We start from the raw sequence: 25,309 nt of genomic DNA on the forward strand, positions 1-25,309 counted from the left end.
GAATATTCCATCCTTAAAGGTGATCCCACCTCTGTCTTCAGGAGGGAGCTTGTGGATCTTTTGGATGAGGGTGTGGAATCAGGGTTCATTGATCCAACTACCTTTGCATACTTGGTCCCTGATTTTCCAAAAATTCCTGCCTTCCACCATTTTCCTAAGGTCCACAAGTCCCTCCTTGAAGTTAAAGGTCGCCCAATTGTAAGTGGGGTTGATTCCCTGCTGTGTAATTTATCTGAGTGGGTGGACAGCATCCTACAGCCAATGGTTATTTCATTACCCTCGCATTTGCGAGACACAAAACATATTTTGCAGTTAATGAAAAATGTAGTCTGGACACCACAATCCAGATGGTTAACTGTGGATGCTGTCTCACTCTACTCCTGTATACCCCATGACATAGGTTTGAAGGCAATTTGTTTTTTCTTAGACAACTTTGGTAATTATACTGAAGATTTCAATTGTTTCATTGTGAAGGTTGTGGGGTTCCTCCTTACACACAACTTTTTTGTGTTCGAGGGGGTGTACTATCTCCAAAGGTGTGGAACAGCGATGGGGGCAAAATTTGCCCCATCTTATGCTAATCTGTTCCTAGGATTCTGGGAGTTCTTCCACATCTTTGGAGATAGTAACCCTTTTCGTGTCTATATATCCACATATAGAAGATATATAGACGATCTGATCTTCATATGGACAGGAACCCAACAGCAAGCTCTAGAATTCTGTTCATCCCTGAATTCAAATGACATGAATCTCAAATTTACATTTGAATTTAATGACAAAAGTGCCAATTTTCTAGATCTTACCCTTATAGGGCTCCCAGATGGTAAAGTTAAAACAGTTTCCTATAGGAAACCCATCTCAGGGAATTCAGTCCTATTCGGGACTAGTTGCCATCCGAAACATGTCCCAGAAGCAATTGCTAAAGGGGAGATGATCAGATTAAAAAGAAACTGTTCAGATGACAGTGACTTCAAGATTCTAGCCAGGGACCTTGAATCTAGGCTACAACAACGCAGATATCCAATAAAAGCCATTCGTAAGGCTAAACACTTGGTGAGCTCCAAAACCAGAGACAGTCTTTTGGTAGACAAACAGACAAATGATTCTAAGCCCTTTGATGGAGTGACGTTTGCCCTTTGATATTTGTTCCATTATACGCAAGCACTTTAAAATCCTTAACGCAGATGATAAACTAATTGAAACTGTTAAAAGTGGTGTTAGGTGTGCATATAGGAAAGGTCCCACATTGGGCTCCCAGCTATCCCCAACTATGCTGCCCACTAAGACTAATGACGCTTGTGCTTGGATTAGACATCAGGGCATGCATAAATGCGGCCATAGGAAATGCAAACCGTGTGACTTTGCACGCACTGGAAATACATTTACCAGTTATGTTACAGGAAAAACATTTAACATTAAAACACTCTTAAATTGTACATGTACTAATGTTATTTATGTACTTAATTGCTCCTCATGTAAAATTCAATACATAGGTCTCACCTCCAGAGAAGTAAACACCAGAATTAGGGAACACCTTTCCTCTTTCACTACAGTTAAATCGAGTACCCCTGTAGTCCAGCATTTTGGGGTATACCATGGAGGGAACCTTTCTTCCTTTTCCTGGAACGCTATAGAAAGGGTTCACAGACCTAAAAGGGGTGGCTCCATTGACCGCATACTGGAGTTGAGAGAGGCACATTGGATTTTTACAATGGGCACTCGTATTCCAAATGGTCTCAACTCCAAGTATGATATCATGAATTTGTGGTAACTGTTCAGGTCTTTTCAGCTCTCTGTGAGCCTCTCCTATGCATGTCACATTTATCATTTTAGGACCTGGTAATCACTTGTGCTATTTAGGTAGTTTCACCTTTTCCATATATACCTTACCCTTGAATACTTAGGACAATCATGCAACATTGTTTTAGAAATTTTACCCTACATTATTTCATACTATTATGATTTATAGTTATGTTACAGGGTTAGGGTCTACCATGAATAGTAATATAACTTTCAATGTGTAATACTCGTTTTGTTTTTCTGACCCCGCATATTCTTTGGTGCAGTGATAATATGCATAGCCAATAGTGGTACATATTGTATTCCTTGAGTTTTCCATATTTTATATCGCATTATCTTTATTTTGCCTTTATGTATTATTCCATTGAGGTTTTGGTGTGTATCTCTTACTCCGCAATATGCTTATTCCCTGCAAAAGTGAATTCTGTACTTGGCACATTTGTTAAGGTTTAATTGCTTTGGAGGTTATGTATATATTAGTTTCACTGTGTATAGAGTAGGTAATTAACAGGTGTGTTTCATTTTTTTAACCAATAGGATTTTAGGTATGAGTATTTAGAGAGGTGTGTCACATAGCACTATAGGCTATGACTACGGCTCCCAGCCGAAACGCGTAAGCCAAACAGTGCCACACCTGTTATGCTTTTACTTGTGATTGCCATTCGTTTTTAATCTGAGTTTGAAATAAAGACGTTTTAATTATACTCTCCAGGACTACCGCTTTTCTATATTCGTATATTTAATTAAACCTGACATATTTTATGTGGAAGAAAGATAGAGAGACATAAAATCTGCAAAAAACAACAACAAAAAACCCCAAAAAAAACTAATTCTTAAAATTCTACTTGGTGTACGGACAAGTGGAACCGTCCGTGATAAGTCAAATTTCTCTTTAGTCAGAACTGACAGCTGAGTTCTGGCTTATAACCAGTACACATTAATATTACTTTATACCCTTCATGAATAGTTCAGCCTCATTTATATTTTCTAACATTTTGATTCCCTTTGTCTCTTGTATACGAATCCTAGCGGGATATATTAAAGTAGTATTCAACCCACTGTTTATTAATTGAGTACATATCAGTGCCATCTCTCTAAGCTTATTGGAAACTTCTGCGGAATAATCTTGGAAAATAAAACATTTTCTATCCTCAATAATTACTTCTTTTTTTTCCTATAATAGTAAAGCATCTTTAACTTATCTTGGAAATTGAGAAATTTGGCAATTATGGGTCTCGGTCTATCACTACTTCTGTCTTCTCTCAGTGGTCCTATCCTATGACTTCTCTCAATCAGAAAGGGTAATTCATTGGCAGGGATTTCTAATATCTCAGGGAGAATGATGGATATGAATTTATTTAAATCTTTATATTGTGTTTTTTCAGAAAGACCTATAATTTTAAGATTATTCCGTCTGGCTCTATTTTCTACATCATCCGCTTTAATCTGTAAATCCTTTATACTTTTTTCCATTTTGGTTATTTTAGTCTCATTTATAATACTGCTATCTTCTATATCAGAGATCCTTTGTTCCGCTTCAGTTAACCTTCTAGAAAATTGCCTAACTTCAGTTGCTAGCCCTGAAATTTCTGCTCTAACCTGATCAAATTGAGGAATAAAGATCTCTGATATATTTTTAATCAATGTCTGAGTATCTATCTGGTTAAAACTCTCATTATTTATCTCAACCATAGTTTCACTATTTCCTTTGTTTTTCAAATCCATATTCCTGGCTGCCATTACTGTAGATTTGTTCTTTGTCTGTGTCATAAATTTATCCATATATGTGCGTGTCACACTTACTCCCCAATTGTGAGGGGTTATTTGTGCAAAAGAAAAAACAGTAAAATAAACCAAGAAAAAAAAAAGAAAAAGCTTCCAGCAGTGAGTTAGTATATACAAAGTGCCCACCCTCCCCCCGTTACCCTCTTTTTTTTTTTTTTTTTTTTTTTTAAGCAAATTCGTTAATAGAATTACTTACAATTCAATGAGTGAAAATAAGACCAGCCTCTGTCAGCCAGACAAGGATACTTACTACTCTGGTATAAAAAATTATCTTAAACAAACAAACTTAACCAGATTAATTTCCCCCTACCACAGACTTATCATATGTTTCTCTTTTCTGGGAAACAACATCTTTATCAAATATCAATTTAGTGCAATTCAAATAACAAAAATGAGATGTTTCTTCACAAAGTCTTTCCAGTACAGAGGAAGATACAAGATTATTTTCTCCTTGATTGCCAGACCTCTGTTTAAACTTCTGCCGGAGACAATGTAACAATCACAGCCCTTATTAGATTTTGTTTGCAAGCTCTTTCTGCCCGAAGGCAGTCAGCTGAATAAAGAGCCGGAGTCTTAGATTTTACCAGCCAAAATTATGTCAGTTTTAATTAATAATCAAGTCAATCCTTTTTCCCTTTCAGCAATTTTCTTTTTTTCCTTTCTCTCTCTTTCCACCTTTCCTCTCCCTTCCTTTCCCCCTTATTAACTTTGTTTATCTCAGATTTTAATATAGAGGGGGATACAGAAAGAAAGGGAGCGTTCAGTTCAAAAGAATTTCCACTTTGACTCCCAGACAGCCGTCCCACCTAAGTCCAGCCAAATATGCCTATGTCTCAACTCCACAATTTTTCACAGTATGGGCTTACCGTACCTCTCGTAGTCTGTACCGTTATGCCCCTCTCTGGCAGCAAGGAGCCGATCACACTGCTCTTCCTCTGCGGTAAGTGAGGCACGCCACACACTGGAGTCTTCGCTGGACTGAGACTAAGGAGGTGGCTGCGGGTGATGACGTAGAACGGTGCAGCCTCTCTCTCCTCCCAAGAGCCGCACCGCGTCCCAAAGACTTGGACTCACAGGATGAAGAAGGGGAAAGAAGGAGACACCGCTGCTGGTATTCGGGGCACCATCCACCTGATCCAACCCAAAACCAGGCGGGCTGATTCACAGGTAAGCCCGTTCTTTTGCCAAGCCCACTTTGTACAGTGTAGGAGAGACTCTGCAGCTCGGTAAGCGACCCAGCAGTGAGTTATCTTCGCAGCGGTCTTTCTTCTTTAGGGAAATACTCTTCAGTATTCCATAACTGTGTGGTGCGTCCACTTCTTAACTTCTCCTTTTTCCTTACCGGGCTACCAGCATCGTTACCCGTGCTGTATATGTCTTTGGTTATTGAAACAAGATACAGGTTACTCAATCTCCCGGCTTCAAGCTGTATGTGTACCGCTAGCTATCTTATAGTTGTCAGCAGTGCATTGTCCACACACATATATAGAAATATGGATTTTTCGGAATAAAAAGGACATTATCATGTAAGTGAAGAACATTGGAATGTTAAATATGTACAGTAAATATACAGTAAAACACAAATACCTACGTATACATATATAGACATATATATAAGTGCACTGAAAATATGTAAAATAATTTTATTCAATATTCATTTTTAATTGGTATAGATATACCGTATATTGTACAAAAATACCATTATTTATATATATATATATATATATATATATACACGTATATGTATATACATATATATATATATATATATATACACACATACACATATGTATATACATATATATACTGTATCTATATATATATATATATATATATATATATATATATAAATAATGGTATTTTTGTACAATATACGGTATATCTATACCAATTAAAAATGAATATTGCATAAAATTATTTTACATATTTTCAGTGCACTTATATATATATATATGTCTATATATGTATACGTAGGTATTTGTGTTTTACTGTATATTTACTGTACATATTTAACATTCCAATGTTCTTCACTTACATGATAATGTCCTTTTTATTCCGAAAAATCCATATTTCTATATATGTGTGTATATACTTATACCTGCATATCTATTCATATAGACATATAGGTATAAATATGTATTTGACATAAACAATATCATATATATATATATAAATATATATTTCATAATAAAAAGTACATTATTTTCTATGCGTTTCTTAATTTAGATCTTATCGCAGTTGGGTTAGGGACATAACTCAGTATTCTTAATGCATGTTACTGAAATATTACATATAAAATATTAAAGAAAAAATAATATAAATGATTACAACTTAAACATACTGTAAAATATATAGATATATACTATAGATTATATAGGAATAGATATGCAGGTATATGTAAATACACACATATATAGAAATATGTATTTAAGAATAAAAAGGACATTATCCTAAAAGTGAAGAACATTGGAATGTTAATTATGTACAGTAAATATGCAGTAAAACACAAATACCTATATTAATGTATTTCTGTCAGATAATGCACCACTTCACCCAGAAAATTGTTGCAATTACAAATGTTTAGGCATTCTCATGTTGATTTCTTTTGTTTGTATTGGTGTGACACAAAAAAGTGGAGAAAAAAGCCAAATCTGACACATTCCACGCAAAACTCCAAATATGGACTGGACAAAATTATTGGCACCCTCAATTTAATTTTTGGTAGCACACCCCTTGGAAAAAATAACTTAAATCAATTGCTTCCTGTAACCATCAACAAATTTTGGACCACTCTTCTTTTACCAACTGCTTAAGGTCTCTAAGATTGGAAGGATTCCTATTTGCCAACTGCTGTTTTGAGATCTCTCCACAGGTGCTCTATGGGATTGAGATCTGGACTCATTGCCGGCCAGTTCAGTACTCTCCAGCGCTTTGTCTTAAACTATTTCTGGGTGCTTTTTGAAGTGTGCTTTGGGTCATTGTCCTGCTGTAAGACCCATGACCTCTGACGGAGATCAAACTTTGACACTTTCTGACACTGGACAAATTTATTTGGTAGTCTTCAGATTTCATAATGCCATGCACACAGTCAAGACATCCAGTGTCTGAAGCAGCAAAGCAACCCCAAAACATCAGTGAACCTCCACATTTTTGACTGTAGGGACTGTATTCTTTTCTTTAAAAGCCTCATTTCTTTTTCTGAAAACAGTAGAATGATGGGCTATATAAAAAAACTGTAATTTTGTTTCGTCTGTCCACAGCACATTCTTCCAAAAGGATTTTGACTTCCTCAGGTAAATTTTGGCAAACTCCAATCTGGCTTTTTTATGTTTCTGTGTCAGCAGTGGGGTTCTCCTGGGTCTCCTACCATAGCGTCCCTTTTCATTTAGTATAGTACGAGCTGACACATTTGTACCCTGTGCCTGAAGGTCAGCTTGAATTTGTCTGGAAGTTTATCAAGGTTCTTTATCCACCATTTGAACAATCCTTTGTTGCAATCTTTGATCAATTTTTCTCTTTCGTCCAAGTCCATGGGAGATTAGCTACAGTGCCATGGGCTGTAAACGTCTTTAAAATGTTGCGCACCATTGACACAGGAACATTAAAGGGACAGTCTAGGCCAAAATAAACTTTCATGATTCAGATAGAGCATGTAATTTTAAACAATTTTCCAATTTACTTTTATCACTAATTTTGCTTTGTTCTTCTGGTATTCTTAGTTGAAAAATTAACCTAGGAGGTTCATATGCTAATTTCTTAGACCTTGAAAGCCACCTCTTTTCAGAATGCATTTTAACAGTTTTTCACCACTAGAGGGTGTTAGTTCACGTGTTTCATATAGATAACATTGTGCTCGTGCACGTGAAGTTATCTGGGAGCAGGCACTGATTGTCTAGACTGCAAGTCTGTCAAAAGAACTGAAATAAAGGGGCAGTTTGCAGAGGCTTAAATACAAGATAATCACAGAGGTTAAAAGTATATTAATATAACTGTGTTGGTTATGCAAAACTGGGGTAACAAAGGGATTATCTATCTTTTAAAACAATAAAAATTCTGGTGTAGATTGTCCCTTTAAGATCTCTGGAGATGAACTTGTAACTTAGAGATTGTTCATGCTTTTCCACAATTTTTGTTCTAAAATCCTCAGACAATTCTTTGCTGCTCTTTCTCTTCTCAATGCTCAGTGTGGCACAGAGACACAACAGAAAGGATGAGTCCATTTTTTCACTGGTTGCCGGTGTGATTTCTATATTGTCAGAACCTGTTAATTGATACAGGGGAGTTTAATTACAAATTTCAGGAGCATCACAAGCTTGGAATGCAATTATTTCTTACAAATTTGTGAAGGTGACAATAATTTTGTCCAGTCTATTTTTGACGTTTTGCGGGGAATGTGTCAGATTTGGCTTTTTTCTCTCCACTTTTTTGTGTCATACCAATACAAACAAAAGAAATAAACATGAGAATGCCTAAACATTTGTAATTGCAACAATTTTCTGCGAAGTGGCGCATTATCTGACAGAAATGCAGGGATGCCAATATTTTTGGCTGTGATTATGCATATATAGACACATATATAAGTGCACTGGAGCCCTTGGCAGTTAAGTAATCGAAAACACGTAAAATTATTTTATGCAATTTTCATTTTTAATAAAGTGTTTAACTATGTATTTACTGTAATATTTCACATTCCAATGTTCTTCACATAGGGGAATATGTTCTTTGTATTTTTTAATATATATATATATATATATATATATATATATATATATATATATATACTGTATATATCCTATAATATAAATGGCCAAGTGTGTTTGTCTGAAGCTGTCATGCGCAGTAGAGACTGCACAAGGACAAACACACCTGGCCTTCAACAAACTGACCTGGGCTGGCTGCTTGCACCTAATCCATGAAGGGGCGGAGCCATGCCATGAAGGAGGTGGAGCTAGGTGTGAAGGGGCAGTGTCTGAGCGTGACAGGGGCAGGGCCTGGCAGGAGCTGCTGTGGCTCTCTGAGTGTCTGCATTAGAGAGAGCAGCACAAGGGGGGGAAGATATAGAGCAAAAGAGAGGGATGAGAGAGCAAAAGAGAGGGGTAAGAGAGAGCAAAAAAGAGGGGTGAGAGAGAGCAAAACACAGGGGAGGGAGAGAGAAAAAGAGAGGGGGAGAGAGAGCAAAAGAAGTGGAGAGAGCGCAAAAGAGGGGGAGTGAGAGTGCAAAAGAGGGGGAGAGAGAGAGCAAAAGAGAGGGGGAGACAGGGAGAGCAAAAGAGGAGGGGAGACAGAGAGAGCAAAAGAGAGGGGGTGAGAGAGAGATCAAAAGAGAGTGTGTGAGAGATCAAAAGAGAGAGGGAAAGAGAGAGAGAGCAAAAGGTAGGGGGAGAGAGAGCAAAAGAGAGGGGGGATAGAGAGCGAGAAAGAGAGGGGGAGAGAGAGAGCAAAAGGGAGGGGAGAGATAGAGCAAAAGAGAGGGATGAGAGAGAGCAAAAAAGAGGGGTAAGAGAGAGCAAAATACAGGGAGGGAGAGAGCAAAAGAGAGGGGGGGAGAGAGCAAAAGAAGGGGAGAAAGAGCAAAAGAGGGGGAGAGAGAGTGCAAAAGAGGGGGAGAGAGAGAGCAAAAGAGAGGGGGAGACAGGGAGAGCAAAAGAGGGGGGGGAGACAGAGAGAGCAAAAGAGGGGGGAGACAGAGAGAGAGAGAGCAAAAGAGAGGGTGAGAGAGAACGGACAAAAGAGAAGGTGAGAGAGAGGATGCAAAAGATAGGGGGAGAGAGAGAGAGCAAAAGAGAGGGGGAGTAAGAGCAAAAGAGAGCAGGAGAGACAGCAAAAGAGAGGGGGGAGAGAGAGCAAAAGAGAAGGGGGGAGAAAGCAAAAAAAATATATGAGAGAGAGCAAAAGAGAGGGGTGAGAGCACAAAACGGAAGGTGGGAGAGAGAGTGCAAAAGAGAGGGGGAGAGAGCGGAAAATAGAGGGGGGGGGAGAGAGAGCAAGAGAGGGTTGAGAGAGAGTGAGCAAAAGAGAGGGGGCAGAGAGAGCAAGAGAGAGGGGGGAGAGAGAGCAAAAGAGAGGGGGAGAGAGAGAGAGCAAAAGAGAGGGGGAGAGAGAGAGAGCAAAATAGAGGGGGGAGAGAGAGAGCAAAAGAGAGGGGGGAGAGAGCAAAAGAGAGGGGGAGAGAGCAAAATAGAGGGGGGAGAGAGAGAGCAAAAGAGAGGGGAGAGAGATAGAGCACAAAAGAGAGGGGAGAGAGAGTGAGCAATAGAGAGGGGAGAGAGAGAGCAAAAGAGAGGGGAGAGAGAGAGCAAAATAGAGGGGGGGCAAGGGGTGTGACCGCTGTACTGCAAAAAATGGCCCTTGTAATCATCTATATATATTGGTATAGATACTGTATATAGATAGATATACAGTATATAATCATCTATATATATTGGTATAGATATATATTTTACCAAAAAACAAAAACATCAGACATATGCAGAAATAAAGAGAACATATTGTGTAAGTGGAATGTTAAAAATTTACAGTAAATATACAGTAAAACACTTAAATACATATGTACACACACATATATATATATATATATACACAGTATATATACACACATATACATAAATGTACATATTTAGACATATATATGTATGTATCTCTATGTTAAAGCCCTTTGCAGACAGTGATATTATTCAAACGTAACAGTTAACCAGAGCTCTGAGGTCGGGCTATTCCGACGTGCGCTAAATTTAATTAAGCTTGAGTGAATGAGTTTACTTTCAACTTGTAATATGCGTGCTACTTCCAACGTGTGCATACACCTATGATAAACCTGATATCGCTCACATGCAACAGTTAGCACGCCACTCGTAATCCGACCTATAATGTGTATGAAATCCTTACACGCTGACGTGTTAAGCTACCGCTCCCTCTTTTAGCGTTATCAGCAGTATTCACTTTTTCAAGTGGAATTTGTCAGATCTGACAAATTACTCTTGAAAAAGTCTGAGAACAAAACGCATAGAGGTCCATGATCCTTTGCAAGCAGACCTCATCAAGTTTTTCCATACCTCACATTATAAAGCAATTGCCCGTGACGATTTGGGGTAAACAGTGAGTGGATAGTGCGGCTAATACTAGCAGCACGTGAGGGTTTCATAGCACATTATATGCTTTTTATTATTGTTATCATCTAAGGGCATTTCTTTGAGCACTTGCCATATGTTTTAATAAATATTCTTGAGTCGAAGTTGCGCTAATTTCATTCCATAGGACACCTATGGTGTAAAAAAGCAGCAACTGACTCAGCTTGATGTGACAACTAGTGGATTTTGTACTGGTGTTTGGAACTTTAACCGGTGACTATATAATTTTAACTTTTATCAATTTTATTTGAAGATTGGACTAATCTGTTTAAGACTGCTTATTGTTTATTACTTATAATTAGTTTATTTAGATACTATCCCTTGTATAGAGGTTATATTTAGTTCTATCTGGCCTGTTATTACTATTTTTCCTGTTTTTCAAGGATTGTTTTAAGATAAAGTTTAATATTAGGAATTATTCTCCAATGGCAATATCACTGCTGGAATAATATCAGTATTGATATTGTTGTGGCTATAGGAATGTTGCCTGTGCAGCAGTGCCATAGGCTACAAAGGGGAAGAATCTCTTCTTGGGTGTCATTATAACCTTCAAGGGATTAACTCTCTAACTCTATCCCTTATTCTAGCTCTAAGGGTAGCATTAATGCTGAACCAAACCCTAGCTCTAAATCAACATCCAAAATGGTGTACAACATACTTTCATCCAATTAGCCCCTAAAGTATGTCTAGTGATCTAAAGGTCATGAAGAATCATTTGAATAACTGATTTAACACTTATTTAACAGCAAAGGAGCTAATCACCACTGCTTATGTCTGGGTGATATAAATGTATTACTACTCTAAGTGCATTGAATGTGTTTGGTTGAGGAGTTAATAACCACTGTTTACCTGGGGGGTCAGGTTAACATTGCCCTCGATCTGGCCTTAGAATATAAGGGTTAATCAATTATCATTATGTTTTAGCTCAGTTGTGAGACATATGTACAGGTAGCCCTCAGTTTATGCCGGGGTTAGGTTCCAGAAGGAATGGTTGTAAATCGAAACCGTTGTAAATTGAAACCCAGTTTATAATGTAAGTCAATGGGAAGTGAGGGAGATAGGTTCCAGGCCCCTCTCAAAATTGTCAAAAGTAACACCTAATACATTATTTTTAAAGCTTTGAAATGAAGACTTTAAATGTTAAACAGCATTATAAACCTAATAAAATAATCACACAACACAGAATATATAATTAAACTAAGTTAAATGAACAAAAACATTTTCTTAACAGCATTATAAACCTAATAAAATAATCACATAACACAGACTTCACTTGCATTTTTTCTGCAAAGAGTTCTATGCATTACAATCTGGACTGATTTATAGACAGGAAGATCTTGTTGCTTTGAAATCTGCTCGATAGCTCAGGTCTGGTTCAACTGATAAATTTCAGCTTGCTTGGCTTTGCTGCAACACAAGCGGACAGCTCCACCTACTGGCTATCTTAATAAATGCACTGCTTCTCAATCAGTCACATGACTGGAAAAAAAAGGTTGTTATTCTGAAACGGTGTAAATTGAACCATTGTAAAACGAGGGCTACCTGTATAAAGAAAAATTATTATAAACTGTGTGATGGTGGACTGATCGTAATGCTATCTACAAGCTGTGTTTTAACAAACTGTACGACATAAGAATATAAAGGTTTATAAATTGACATTAAATTATTTTTAATTTGTCGCAACATAAAGATGTTTTTTTTTTTTTTTTTTTTAAAGTTTCAAAAGTTTCTTTATTTGTTGTCAAACAAAACATTTCATGCTCGAAAGCAACATATAATCAGAATGTTCAACTAATTCCAGTATTGAGTTAAAAGTAAAGTAAATTACACATATCTGTATGCACCCAACGACATCAGAGTCCCGGGTGTTATATCTGTCCTTTTGGGAGTCCATTATAGGGTGTTCTTGAGTTGTAATCCTGCGAAATTACCCACCTCCATCACTTGTATACCATTAGACATTGTCTCTCATAAATGCATACTATCTGTGTAGTGTGTGTTAAAGGTCTATATGTTCTGCGGGTCGTAAAGGATTGTGTGCCTTTTATGTACTTGTGAATTGGATGCCTATGCATCATGTGTTGGGAGTGTACTGCTTCAACATGTCTACCATTAGTTCATGGGTCCCTATGGTGCCTGATCTTAGGTGGTGATATCTTTCCAGCTGCAATAGATTTTCTACTTGTGCCCTCCATTCCTACACTGTGGGCACTGTATTTGTTTTCCAGTATTTTGGGATTAAGGTTTTAGCACTATTGAGCAACAATATCAGAAGTGTTTTTGCTGTATCATTATTGAGCTTGGGAATTGACATAAAGAAGAGAATTAGCGGGTCATTGGGTAGTTGCTTCCCTGTTATGTCTGACATTTGTTTAAGTACTTCTACCCAAAATGTATCTCGTTTGTTGCATCTCCACCATATGTGTATGGGATTCCCCACTTCTCCGCACCCTCTCCAACACATATTGCTCGCCGTCTTATAAATCTTGTGTAGCCTGCTGGGAGTAAGGTACTACCTTGTTAGGAATTTGGAATTTGTCTCTAAAACCATTGTGGATATTGTTAGTGGCTATGAAGGCTCTGTGCCAATCCTTAGGGGCTGTATTATTATTATTATTATCGGTTATTTGTAGAGCGCCAACAGATTCCGCAGCGCTAATATTGGTTCCCAGTTCTGTTTCCCAAGCTCTAGTGTATGTTGGAATCTATTGTTCATCTTCTGATATTAGTTGTTTGTATAATGTGGATATTGCATTGTCCTGGTGACACAAATTCTCAAAAGGAGTTAACCATCTAGTTAATTGCTGCTTGTGGGGGTGAGTGTCAATGTAATGGCACATCTGCGTATATGAGTACCAGTTCATGTTTATGTCAGGGTGATTTTCCATAATGTCCGCTAATGTCCTGAGTTTTCTATCACGGTAAAATATTGCTATTGTTCTGTTTTTGATGTGGCTTCTGGACTCTGTTTATGTGTCTTATAGTTCCAAGGTAGTGTGGTGTTGTTACAAATGGGTGTCATTTGGGAGAGTACACTAGATATATCTGTGGAAGTGTTTGTCAATTTGTCCCAGGTTGTGAAAAATTCCGTCAGTAATGGGTATCGTTGAATTATATCAGGTCTTTGTTTATTAGGAATCCATGCTGCTATTCCAGCATTACTTAGTCCTAGAATATGTCTGTCAAGTTGGGCCCATTGTTTGTGTGTGTTATTTATGCACAAATCTATCAGCTTGTGAAATGTTATAGCTATTTTATATGTGTTTATGTTGGGTACTCCCAGCCCTCCTCTTTCTCTAGGCAAGTACATCGTCTGCTTCACAATTTCTGGTCTGATTCCCTGCCATATAAATTGTTCCATTAGTGACTGTAACCGGTTTAGGTAGTGAAGTGATAAGTGTATTGGAGTTGTCTGTAATAGGTATAATATTCTAGGGAGGATATTCAACTTTATTACATTAATTCTACCTATCCATGAGATAGATTTGTTCTTCCAACTAGAAAGATCTGCCACCAGATTTTCCTAATTTTTTTATAGTTGGCCTGAAGATATATGCCTAAATACTTAAGTTTTGAATTTTGTCTTTTTAAGGGGCAATCCGATATTAGTTGGTTTAATGTAGCTTCATCGTATCTTATATTTAGTATTTCAGATTTGGTGGTGTTCACCAAGAAGTTGGACACTTGCCTAAATTCCCGGGCTCTTCCTGCTCGGCATAGACTGTATTACTTTTTAAATTTTGTCTATTGTGATATGGGAGTCTAAGTTGTCTGCTTCCTCCTTCTCTAATGTGGGGCGGTCTAGGTCCACTAAATAAGCCTCTATAGAGTGCGACGAGGCTGTATCCTGTATGTTATAAAGTGTTGTGTAATATTGCCGAAATACCTCCACTATATTCTTGCTGTCCCTATGTGTGCTGCTTTACGCATCCAAGATGGAGTGTACATATGTATTAAGCTGTGGTCTCCTGAGAGCCTTTGCTAATGAGGCACCCGCCTTATCCTGTACGTCAAAATATATCTGTTTTAGTAGTGCAGATTAAGTTGGTATTCTTTTGTGAGATGTTTTTTTAGAGATTGCCTAATTTTTATTAGTGAGCTTAATATAGTGGCGGACTGTGGGTCTTAGAGCAGAGAGAGAAGGGCGCCTCCTAGTGTAGCCAATTTTTATAAAGAGTATAATGCAAAAGTAGGCATACTCACAATGTGTGAAGGCAGAGATAATGCCTAGGTGAACGGTCTGGGAACTTCACAGTGTCCCAGCTGACTGTGCACTATGCTGAGGGCTGCTCCTCCCAAACGCAGAAAGTATATCTGTAATCTGGAAATCAAGAGAGAAAACAAAGAGGGCGACCCCTAGTGCAGATCAATATTGAACCAGTAATAAATATCTGCTACTGCTTGCGAATGGATACTCACAGAAAATATTGCACCCTATAGTGCAAATGTAGCATACTAGGAATATTATGGTGTCCTAGTGCACATATCCACCCAGAAAGCACTGTCGTGATGTGAGATGAGCTTCAAGTATATCAGGATGATGAAAAAGCAGAGAACTCCAGTATCGATATAAAAATGTTTAATTAAAAAAATACACAGATCTACAATGACATCTGTAGTAAAATTGCAACGCGTTTCTAAGCGCTAACCACGCTTTTTCCTCAGGCAAATGGTGCTGCATGAATTCACTCCCTAGGTGTTCTAACCGGATGTTACAGATAATACCAGTGATACAATACGATGTGCAAAACAAATGTCTAATATAAACTAGAATCGAAGACATATGTCGGTGTCCTGAGATTTGAGCTCTATGAGTTGTCTTAAATGTTGAGAACAGTGTTATAAATACAATCAAAGAATAAAAACGGATATAAAAATAGCACATGTCGCAATAATACACTTTACATATACATGTATAAATAACATCACGAATATTCACAACCATTTATAACACTGTTCTCAACATTTAAGACAACTCATAGAGCTCAAATCTCAGGACACCGACATATGTCTTCGATTCTAGTTTATATATGTTTAGAAGGATCAGTAGGTTCTATATATTAGACATTTGTTTTGCACATCGTATTGTATCACTGGTATTATCTGTAACATCCGGTTAGAACACCTAGGGAGTGAATTCATGCAGCACCTGTTCTAATGAGCTACAGCTGATCCCATTAAGCCTACACAGGGGTATATATGTAAGAGACTCCAGTATATTCAATATCATTTGCCTGAGGAAAAAGCGTGGTTAGCGCTTAGAAACGCATTGCAATTTTACTACAGATGTCATTGTAGATCTGTGTATTTTTTTAATTAAACATTTTTATATCGATACTGGAGTTCTCTGCTTTTTCATCATCCTGATATACTTGAAGCTCATCTCACATCACGACAGTGCTTTCTGGGTGGATATGTGCACTAGGACACCATAATATTCCTAGTATGCTACATTTGCACTATAGGGTGCAATATTTTCTGTGAGTATCCATTCGCAAGCAGTAGCAGATATTTATTACTGGTTCAATATTGATCTGCACTAGGGGTCGCCCTCTTTGTTTTCTCTCTTGATTTCAGGACTGTGGGTCTTGTTGTGTTGCTTCTCCCAGTATCCAATTTGTGCCAACGTAGAGTTCAGGTATTGTCTTTTCTCTCTCTTTTCCCTAGCTTTGTGTGCTTTAAACTCCCCTCTCACTACACACTTGTGGGCTTCCCATATAGTGGATGGAGCTATCTCCTCTTTGTTGTTTTCCTTGAAATAGTTTCCCAATGTTTTTTCTACTGCCCCATTAATTAATGTGTGTTCTAGCATCAGTGGCGGCTCTAGACTTTGCGAGGCCTTAGGCGAAACTTGAACATGAGGCCTCTACTGACACCCATAGTAAAAAATAACATTTAAAAAAAATGCAATTATCTTAGAATTAACTGTATAAGTTGTATATTTTAAGGCAAACGTTAACCAATCCTAGAAAATATGAATGGCCTGCTCATAGAATGGTATTTTGTCACCTAACAAATTATTCTAAACATATCTATGCACAACCACTGGCTTGGGTATAGGTAAAAAATGTTTGGCAATCACTCAATATTATTGTTGCTCTCTCCTTGTGTGAAATATTTTTGTCAACAGTGTTTTATTGAGAAAAAAAATCTTACAACACTTTCTTGAACATCACGTTTAATACGCCACAAGTTTTTTTTTTTTATAGATGAACATGTAAAAAGTAAAAACAGAACCAAAATGTAACATACCATTGTTCCACAATAGTGCATGGAAGTTTGGAACATGGTACAAACAGCAATATTATAAATAATAAACTATAAATAACAAATACCAAACAATGAAACCGGAGATTCAATATACCCATTAGCACAACACAATTAACCATAGATTAAACAACAAAGTAAAAAGAAACCAAACAAAACAAAACAAAACACTGAACTGTAATAAAATTCAAAAGAACAATATATGTACTAATTATAGTGTAGGCTCATACACAAATCTTTCTAACATGAATAAATGTGGGCTTACGTAGAGCTTTTTATAGTACCACATGTGTTTCACTAAATGTTTAGTTTTAAAACATTCTCCTACATTTTGCAGCTGTAAATTCATCTATCACCCATGAATAATTTATTTTTGAGGCCAGATCGTGTTCAATTGACAAAGTTGCCAGAGCAGATAATCTTTCTTGGCTCATAGTTGATCGTAGGTATGTTTTTATTAATTTTAACTTTGAAAAGCTCCTCTCGGCTGATGCAACCGTAACTGGAATTGTTAAGATCACTCTTAACGCGACATAAATGTTTGGATAGACATCAGTTAAGTTATTGTCAATGAGGTATTTTAGGGAGCTAAACATATCCGACTTTGGAGGCAGAGTACGGGCACACATTCGTAACTCTTCGTAGAGTTCTAGACCACTTATGTCAGAATCCGAAGAATTAGGTAAAGTAAGCAGAGCTTCTAATTCTTCGCAGTTTTGCAAAAGGTCCTTATCAGATTTCACACGTAAGGATGATATATCATATAAAAATCCCAAATTGTTAACATATCTTTTTAAACCCTCAAACCGAGGCACAGCGCTTGCAGGAATCTTGTCAACAATAATGTTGAAATATTCTGCTCTAAACCTATCTGCAGGGTTAACAACAGCTTCATCTGGGCCCTCATAGTCAAACATTCTTTTGGCCCTGCGTATCCTGCACTGTCGAAACTCTCTGGGAATCTGCTGTTCCTCTGCTATTTCGTTTGCTGCAACTATGGCAGAATTAAATCCATTTTCTCTGTAGTCATTCAACCAGAAAAGAAATTCTTCTAAATGTCTCAATGCTGTATCCAACTGCATGTTGGATTTTTGAAATACCTTGCTAATTAGGTTGATTTTCACCAAAATCTCATACCATATAACAAGTGATAAAACAAACTCGTATGAGAGAATTTCTTCCTGTAGTGAATTACATTCACTACAGAATGCAGGATCTTTGTTTTCCGTTGTCATCTCTTCCAGGCACTCAGCAATTTCTTTCAGTTGGTAACGTACAGCCTTCACACTCTCCACTCTGCATTCCCATCTAGTCTCTGATGATGGCTTGACAGTAATATTTACCTTCCCCTTTAAAATAGCCCATCTATTGGATGAGCCAGAAAATATTGTGTACAGTCTCTGCAAAATACCAAAAAATTATTTTGCTTTTGAACAAGATGCTGCTGCATCTCCAAGTACCAAATTCCAACTGTGACAGCCACAGGGTGTAAAAAAAGCAAAAGGATTGATATTTAATATTCTGTTTTTTACACCACTTTTTTCTCCCCGCATCTTAGCGCCATTATCATATCCTTGCCCTCTGCAGTTTTTTATGTCTAAACCCAATTCATCAATTTCAAGCAGTATGGATTTTGTTAGTTCTTCAGCTGTAGTTTTCTCAACTGGTATAAATCCAATGAAATGCTCTTTAATATCGCCTGACTTTTCATCAACATGGCATAATATCACAGTCATCTGTTCGATGTGGCTGACATCTCTTGTACAATCAAGAATGATAGCGTAATACTTTGCATGGAGAATCTTTTCAATAACTGTCTGCTTGACGAGCTTTGCCATCAAAGCAATTTATTCGTTTTGAATGTTTTTTCCCAAGTAATGGTTATGAACACGTTTTTCTTCTATTCTCTGCAAGTGTTCACGAAGAACAGAATCGAACCATGCTTGATGAGGTCTATAAAATTGCCACTCTTCTCATCTTCTAAATTTTCTCGGTGACCTCTAAAAGGTAAGTTATGAGAGGCCAGGTACTGAATTGTGGATAAAAGCCTTTCTAGAATTTCCCGCCAACGTTGCTTTTCAAGAAGTATTTGCTTTTGAATTGACGAGTCTATAGTTTCTCCACATCTGAATCGCTTCTCAGCTTCCATCCATGTAACATTGCTCTCTAAATGGTCAGAACTGTTTTCATGAAGACTAAGTCGATTGCTCAGGTTTTTCCAGTCACTGCAACCATCAGACACTAAAGCTCTCTGTGATGCTGAGAATAAACGACAGGCAAAACAGAAAACACAGTCCTTGTTTCTTGAATAAACTAACCAGCGCCTATCTTGTTTCTCTTTGTTGCTTAAAACCCTTGTGTAATGAAAGGTAGAAAAATGTCTTTTTGCACTGTCTAATGGGTAAGTTACATTTTTCTCCCTTATTGGTCCTTTCTGGATATAACAGACTGTGTTGTCTTTATCTTCTACTGGGAAAGTCCATTCTCCAGGATCATAACTAAGAGGCTGATAACCAGACTCTGAAGGGACAGAACCTGAATCTTCATATTTTTCTGTATCTTCTTCGGTGCTGCACAAATTATATTGTTCAGCCTGAATAGAAGTGCTTGGCTGTGAATATTCTTCTTTTTCAATCAAAACAGACTCCGCTTTCTCATGTTCATGCTCAGGTACTTCTTCACATGCAGTTATCTTCACTGTCTTCAAATATTTCTGCATAGAGCCACGCAATTCTTCTTTGCATTCCTCAAAAGCAGTGTTCCTTTTTCTCTTTTTGTGACAGGATTCAAATTTTCGGCCCCTGTCACACCAAAATTAACAGTATCGAAGGACCAATGCAGGAACAGAACTTTTGACCAATTGAGGTTGTTACTACTTCTGGTCTCTCAATTGGTCAGATTGTTTCCATCCATGCTAAGTCACTGCACCGTATTATATGGTGTCTTTTATATATTTACACAATATAAAAATAAAACTCATATTCATCTAAACTGTAGCAGCTGAAGACAACTGCAGATCACTCAATAGGTTCACCACTACCAGTTAAACATTATCAGAAAGACCAAGACGACAAATTAGTGCACTGCGCTATCCTAGAAACCTCTAGCAGGCTTATTCACTATCAAACAAATTCACCTAACATGCTGCCGAACTGATGGAGCTCTATGTTAAAGTAAAAAGCTCCATCAATTTCACTGCAAGCTGGGTACATTTATTTGTTAGTGAATTCTGTAAGTCTCAGACAAAATGAAACACTTTAAAGAATGCCTTAGTCATTGTGAAATCATCTAGTGAACCAATGACAAAGGGCATGTGTGTAGCCACCAATCAAAAGCTAGCTCCCAGTAATGCATGGCTTCTCATGAACCTACCTATGTATGCTTTTCAACAAAGGATACCAAAATAAAAAAATAAAAAAATATTGAATATAAGCAAACTGAAGTCTCTTTAAATTATGTGCACTCTGAATCATGAAAGTTTCCTAGGTTTATCATGAACCTCATAAGTTTAGCTTTTAACTAAGAATACCAAGAGAACAAAGCAAAATTGGTGATAAAAGTAAATTGGAAAATTGTTTAAAATTACATGCTCTATCTGAATAATGAAAGTTTATTTTGGACTAGACTGTCCCAGAAAGGAGTGGTTAAGATTACAAAATGCAATGCACAGTTTTTTTCAGTACCTGAGTTATGATCTTGGAGGTTAAGTTAGATGTTGTTCTCCTTCCTATAGCTTCCTGTGCAAGCTGACAGATTTCCTCCTAATCAAACAGCAGAGAAGAGCCCTCCTCCCCGCAATGTGATATATTAGTAGCTGTTGTAGAGAGAGGGTTGGGGGGGGGGAGGGGGGGGGTCAGCAGGCATGACATGGTAATAATCAATAAATATACATTTTGATGTAGGGATGGTAAGAATAAAGCAAAGAAATATGTATTGCTGATTCCAGGATATGTAAGAGAAAAAATATCCCAAGTGAATCGAGTGTACTAAAAACAGACATCTGAAGTTAAGGACGAGTGCACAGATCTGTAATACCACCACAGAGGAAGAGACATGACATGTATCCCAAATTTAGCAGCAGAGTTATACCTTCTCCGGAGTTAACAGGGCCAGGTGCAATAACCCTAAGTCTTAAATACTGAATATATATATATGTTTGTAGGTATTCCTATTTATGCAGTTCCCAATGAGGAGTGAGAACTGATACCTCTTAGGAATAACAGTTGTGTATAGTGGATTAGAGAATAGAGTTTAATGTCACAAGAGTAAAAGTAATATACACTTGGACAAGTATAACTCTGTTCAGAGTTTAAGGATCGAATTTATCAGACTTGAGCTTTTTGTAGTAAACACTAAGGCCTAGATTTAGAGTTCGGCGGTAGCCGTCAAAACCAGCGTTAGAGGCTCCTAACGCTGGTTTTGGCCGCCCGCTGGTATTTGGAGTCAGTGATTAAAGGGTCTAACGCTCACTTTTCAGCCGCGACTTTTCCATACCGCAGATCCCCCTACGCCATTTGCGTAGCCTATCTTTTCAATGGGATCTTCCTAACGCCGGTATTTAGAGTCGTTTCTGCAGTGAGCGTTAGAGCTCTAACGACAAGATTCCAGCCGCCTGAAAATAGCAGGAGTTAAGAGCTTTCTGGCTAACGCCGGTTTATAAAGCTCTTAACTACTGTACCCTAAAGTACACTAACACCCATAAACTACCTATGTACCCCTAAACCGAGGTCCCCCCACATCGCCGCCACTCGATTAAAATTTTTAACCCCTAATCTGCCGACCGCCACCTACGTTATACTTATGTACCCCTAATCTGCTACCCCTAACATCGCCGACCCCTATGTTATATTTATTAACCCCTAATCTGCCCCCCTCAACGTCGCCGACACCTACCTACACTTATTAACCCCTAATCTTCCGACCGCAAATCGCCGCCACCTACGTTATCCCTATGTACCCCTAATCTGCTACCCCTAACATCGCCGACCCCTATGTTATATTTATTAACCCCTAATCTGCCCCCCTCAACGTCGCCGACACCTACCTACACTTATTAACCCCTAATCTGCCGAGCGGACCTGAGCGCTACTATAATAAAGTTATTAACCCCTAATCCGCCTCACTAACCCTATCATAAATAGTATTAACCCCTAATCTGCCCTCCCTAACATCGCCGACACCTACCTTCAATTATTAACCCCTAATCTTCCGATCGGAGCTCACCGCTATTCTAATAAATGTATTAACCCCTAAAGCTAAGTCTAACCCTAACACTAACACCCCCCTAAGTTAAATATAATTTTTATCTAACGAAATAAATTAACTCTTATTAAATAAATAATTCCTATTTAAAGCTAAATACTTACCTGTAAAATACATCCTAATATAGCTACAATATAAATTATAATTATATTATAGCTATTTTAGGATTAATATTTATTTTACAGGCAACTTTGTAATTATTTTAACCAGGTACAATAGCTATTAAATAGTTAAGAACTATTTAATAGTTACCTAGTTAAAATAATAACAAATTTACCTGTAAAATAAATCCTAACCTAAGATATAATTAAACCTAACACTACCCTATCAATAAAATAATTAAATAAACTACCTACAATTACCTACAATTAACCTAACACTACACTATCAATAAATTAAACACAATTGCTACAAATAAATACAATTAAATAAACTATCTAAAGTACAAAAAATAAAAAAGAACTAAGTTACAGAAAATAATAAAATATTTACAAACATAAGAAAAATATTACAACAATTTTAAACTAATTACACCTACTCTAAGCCCCCTAATAAAATAACAAAGCCCCCCAAAATAAAAAATTCCCTACCCTATTCTAAAATACAAATATTACAAGCTCTTTTACCTTACCAGCCCTGAACAGGGCCCTTTGCGGGGCATGCCCCAAGAATTTCAGCTCTTTTGCCTGTAAAAAAAAACATACAATACCCCCCCCCCAACATTACAACCCACCACCCACATACCCCTAATCTAACCCAAACCCCCCTTAAATAAACCTAACACTAATCCCCTGAAGATCTTCCTACCTTGTCTTCACCATACCAGGTTCACCGATCCGTCCTGGCTCCAAGATCTTCATCCAACCCAAGCGGGGGTTGGCGATCCATAATCCGGTGCTCCAAAGTCTTCCTCCTATCCGGCAAGAAGAGGACATCCGGACCGGCAAACATCTTCTCCAAGCGGCATCTTCTATCTTCTTCCATCCGATGACGACCGGCTCCATCTTGAAGACCTCCAGCGCGGATCCATCCTCTTCTTCCGACGACTAGACGACGAATGACGGTTCCTTTAAGGGACGTCATCCAAGATGGCGTCCCTCGAATTCCGATTGGCTGATAGGATTCTATCAGCCAATCGGAATTAAGGTAGGAATTTTCTGAGTGGCTGATGGAATCAGCCAATCAGAATATAGTTCAATCCGATTGGCTGATCCAATCAGCCAATCAGATTGAGCTCGCATTCTATTGGCTGTTCCGATCAGCCAATAGAATGCGAGCTCAATCTGATTGGCTGATTGGATCAGCCAATCGGATTGAACTATATTCTGATTGGCTGATTCCATCAGCCAATCAGAAAATTCCTACCTTAATTCCGATTGGCTGATAGAATCCTATCAGCCAATCGGAATTCGAGGGACGCCATCTTGGATGACGTCCCTTAAAGGAACCGTCATTCGTCGTCTAGTCGTCGGAAGAAGAGGATGGATCCGCGCTGGAGGTCTTCAAGATGGAGCCGGTCGTCATCGGATGGAAGAAGATAGAAGATGCCGCTTGGAGAAGATGTTTGCCGGTCCGGATGTCCTCTTCTTGCCGGATAGGAGGAAGACTTTGGAGCACCGGATTATGGATCGCCAACCCCCGCTTGGGTTGGATGAAGATCTTGGAGCCAGGACGGATCGGTGAACCTGGTATGGTGAAGACAAGGTAGGAAGATCTTCAGGGGATTAGTGTTAGGTTTATTTAAGGGGGGTTTGGGTTAGATTAGGGGTATGTGGGTGGTGGGTTGTAATGTTGGGGGGGGGGTATTGTATGTTTTTTTTTACAGGCAAAAGAGCTGAAATTCTTGGGGCATGCCCCGCAAAGGGCCCTGTTCAGGGCTGGTAAGGTAAAAGAGCTTGTAATATTTGTATTTTAGAATAGGGTAGGGAATTTTTTATTTTGGGGGGCTTTGTTATTTTATTAGGGGGCTTAGAGTAGGTGTAATTAGTTTAAAATTGTTGTAATATTTTTCTTATGTTTGTAAATATTTTATTATTTTCTGTAACTTAGTTCTTTTTTATTTTTTGTACTTTAGATAGTTTATTTAATTGTATTTATTTGTAGCAATTGTGTTTAATTAATTTATTGATAGTGTAGTGTTAGGTTAATTGTAGGTAATTGTAGGTAGTTTATTTAATTATTTTATTGATAGGGTAGTGTTAGGTTTAATTATATCTTAGGTTAGGATTTATTTTACAGGTAAATTTGTTATTATTTTAACTAGGTAACTATTAAATAGTTCTTAACTATTTAATAGCTATTGTACCTGGTTAAAATAATTACAAAGTTGCCTGTAAAATAAATATTAATCCTAAAATAGCTATAATATAATTATAATTTATATTGTAGCTATATTAGGATTTATTTTACAGGTAAGTATTTAGCTTTAAATAGGAATCATTTATTTAATAAGAGTTAATTTATTTCGTTAGATAAAAATTATATTTAACTTAGGGGGGTGTTAGTGTTAGGGTTAGACTTAGCTTTAGGGGTTAATACATTTATTAGAATAGCGGTGAGCTCCGGTCGGCAGATTAGGGGTTAATAATTGAAGGTAGGTGTCGGCGATGTTAGGGAGGGCAGATTAGGGGTTAATACTATTTATTATAGGGTTAGTGAGGCGGATTAGGGGTTAATAACTTTATTATAGTAGCGCTCAGGTCCGCTCGGCAGATTAGGGGTTAATAAGTGTAGGCAGGTGTCGGCGACGTTGTGGGGGGCAGATTAGGGGTTAATAAATATAACATAGGGGTCGGCGATGTTAGGGCAGCAGATTAGGGGTACATAAGGATAACGTAGGTGGCAGCGCTTTGCGGTCGGCAGATTAGGGGTTAATAAGTGTAAGGTTAGGGGTGTTTAGACTCGGGGTACATGTTAGAGTGTTAGGTGCAGACGTAGGAAGTGTTTCCCCATAGGAAACAATGGGGCTGCGTTAAGAGCTGAACGCTGCTTTTTTGCAGGTGTTAGGTTTTTTTTCAGCTCAAACAGCCCCATTGTTTCCTATGGGAGAATCGTGCACGAGCACGTTT

This window comes from Bombina bombina, chromosome 1 (assembly GCF_027579735.1).
Source record: "Bombina bombina isolate aBomBom1 chromosome 1, aBomBom1.pri, whole genome shotgun sequence".
Lineage (NCBI taxonomy): Eukaryota > Metazoa > Chordata > Amphibia > Anura > Bombinatoridae > Bombina > Bombina bombina.